The sequence below is a fragment of the Elephantulus edwardii genome, unplaced genomic scaffold (assembly GCF_000299155.1).
Source record: "Elephantulus edwardii isolate Elephantulus edwardi_28Jun2011 unplaced genomic scaffold, EleEdw1.0 scaffold00205, whole genome shotgun sequence".
Taxonomy (NCBI): Eukaryota; Metazoa; Chordata; class Mammalia; order Macroscelidea; family Macroscelididae; genus Elephantulus; species Elephantulus edwardii.
Genome location: NW_006399955.1, coordinates 2,790,873 through 2,793,689, shown reverse-complemented (window position 1 = coordinate 2,793,689; position 2,817 = coordinate 2,790,873). Strand labels below are relative to the sequence as shown.

The 2,817-nt window shown below is 37.2% G+C and overlaps 1 pseudogene; it reads left to right on the top strand.

Annotated features, from left to right (window-relative positions):
- Positions 1 to 2,817, top strand: part of LOC102853670 — a 93,826-nt pseudogene that overhangs the window by 89,325 nt on the left and 1,684 nt on the right.

Here is a 2,817-nt window from a genome sequence, read left to right as displayed (position 1 = left end):
GTACAAAGACTCTGTATACTCTCTCCATCTTCTTTTAATGCTTCCTGAATTATTCGATATTCTGTCCATAGCATCCTTAACTATTGCAACATGTGGCTTTTAGTTCTTTTAGCTTAAAAAATGCTGAGTGAATTTGGCCCTTTTGATTTTCTTACTCCAGCTCCTTGCACATTTCATTATAATATTTTCCTTGTCTTCCCAAGGGACACTTTGAAATCTTCTATGCACTCCTTAATGTCTTGATTTTTCCCCTTTGCTTTGGCTTCTCACCACTCTATTGCAATATCCAGTCTCTTCTGACATCCATTTTGGTCTTTTCTTCTTTTTCCTTCTTTTTATTGACTTTTTGCATTCTTCATGAACAATATACTTGATATCTTTCCACAGCTCATTTGGCCTTTGTTCATTAGTGTTAAGGCATCAAATCTATTCCTGAGTTAGTTTTTAAATTCATGGAAGATAGACTCAAGGTTAAATTTTATTCTTATAGACATGATTTAACCTTCTTCAGTTTTAATTTGAACTTACATATGAGCAGTTGATAGTCTGTTCCTCAGTCAGCACCTGGCTTAGTTTTCACTGCTGATATTGAACTTCTCCAGTGGTTCCTTCCACAGATGTAATCAATCTGATTCCTGTGCATGCCATCATGTGAAATTCATGTGTATAACCTACATTTATATTTTGCATAAAAGGTATTTGCTATGAATAAATCATTGATTGTACAGAATTCTATCATTCCATCCTCAGCCTCATTTCTGTCACCAAGTCCATATTTTCCAACTATTAATCCTTCTTCCTGATTTCCAACTTTTGCATTCCAGTCACCCATTATTATGGATGCATCTTGGTTACATGTTTCATAAATTTCTGACTTAAATCTTCTTAAACAAGAGATGGACAACAGAATGGGGATGTTGCAGGGAAAGAGTAGAGACAAGTCACACATACTTAGGGGTTGGTGGGTAGACAATGTATTGGTTATTTTTGTAATGAAGTGCCTTTAATCTGGTAGGTAAAATGCTTGTCTGTCAAATATTCTTTTAACAGTGAACATCCAAATTAAGAGAGAGAGGAAGGATTGGTCATCTACTTCTCAAATATAACTGGCCTTTGAAAACCTTATGTACAGCACACTTAAAGTAGACTAACAAATATAGCAACTGAAGTTGAATCCTCAAATTTGTAAACACAAAGGAGGAGAACCAGTTTTAAGAAGAAATTAACAATTGGTATGTGGAATGTGAGACGTATGAATGTTGGAAAACTGGACATTGTAAGGAAAGAAACAGAATGCATACATATTGGCATATTGGGTATTAGATAAATGAGATGGATTGGCATAGGACATTTTTAATCTCATGATTATAAGATCTATTATGCTGGAGATGAAAAGATGAGAAAAACAGGGTTGCTTTCATAGTTAAAGTGGCTATTTCTAAATTCATCTTGAAATACAATATTGTGAGTGACAGAATTATATCCATCTGCATACAAGGCAAACCTGTTAATACCACTGTCATTCAAATAAATGTGCCTACAACCAGAGCCAAAGAGGAAAAAATAGATGATTTCTTTCAACTGCTGCAGCCAAAGATTAAGGACTAAAAAACATTTTTATTATTATTAATAAACACATGGGTCAGATTGGCAGCTATTGTATGAACTATTCCAACCTTTCAGGGAAGCAAAGATTGGCTTTATATACAAATATGGGTATGAGGGATTATACAAAGTTTATTGTTGTTGGCAGTTGAGCTTTCTTTACATTCAAGAGTAGTTACTGTTTCTGACTTCTCATGGGTGTCCAGGCCTTGGTCCAGGTGCAAGATGCAGTCAAGGAGTGGTAACCAAGTTGGGCCAGCTTGCACTGGAACATAAAGTTTAGTAAAACATGTTATTGCTAAAATTATTGAGGCAAATATTTCCTATATTAGCTGTCAAAACAAGATGGTTTCTCTAATGCTAATAAAATGGCTTCTTTCACGTTTAAAATATAAACTGCTACTACATTTCAAATTCTAAACCACTTTCACTTCATTGAAATTTGAAAAAAATATTCTTTTTAATTGATTCAGAAAGAGCATCTCATTGGGGACCTCATAGTTGTCAGATATTAACTGTCAAAGAAGCTACAAGCTAAACTCCAAAGAAAAAGTCACAGGAGCTCTTTCCTATGCTTTTCCAGAAACAAATTGTGATGTTTCACCTTGGAAGATGATTTTTTTTTTCCACTCAGAGAGAAGGGGGAAAAATGACTGTGTATGAGGTCATGCTGCAAAAAATCAGATTAAGACTAGAGTATGACATCGGGGCAGAAAACCGCTTCTCTCATTCATGGGCCAGAGTGAAAACCTGGGGTTATAGCCTAGGCCCCCCTATAAGGACTCCTAGTTCTGGGAAGTGTCCCTGCTTTGAGTGCATCACTATAAACTTCACTTGTATTTGTACCTTACCGTTGGAGCTAACTCTCTGGTGGGTTTTCAGAGGCAGTTAATCACACCAAAAGAGTTTGTCCATCCTTCTTCCATAGAACAGTTGGTGGCCTTGGAACTTTTGCCTTTGAGATTCCAACACAGCTTCTTGCCACTAGTCAGCCAGAATACCATTAACTTCCCTTGTTGTTGTTATGTGCCATCGAGTCACTTGCGACTCATAGTGACCCTATGTACAACAGCCTTAAACTCTGCTCTGTCCTGTGCCAATCGCACTGTCTCTGAGACTCCAATCCCAATTATCCAAGTCGCTGAATAAATCCACCTCACAGAGGGCCTTCCCCTCCTGCGCCGTCCCTCCACCCTCCCAAGCATGATGTCC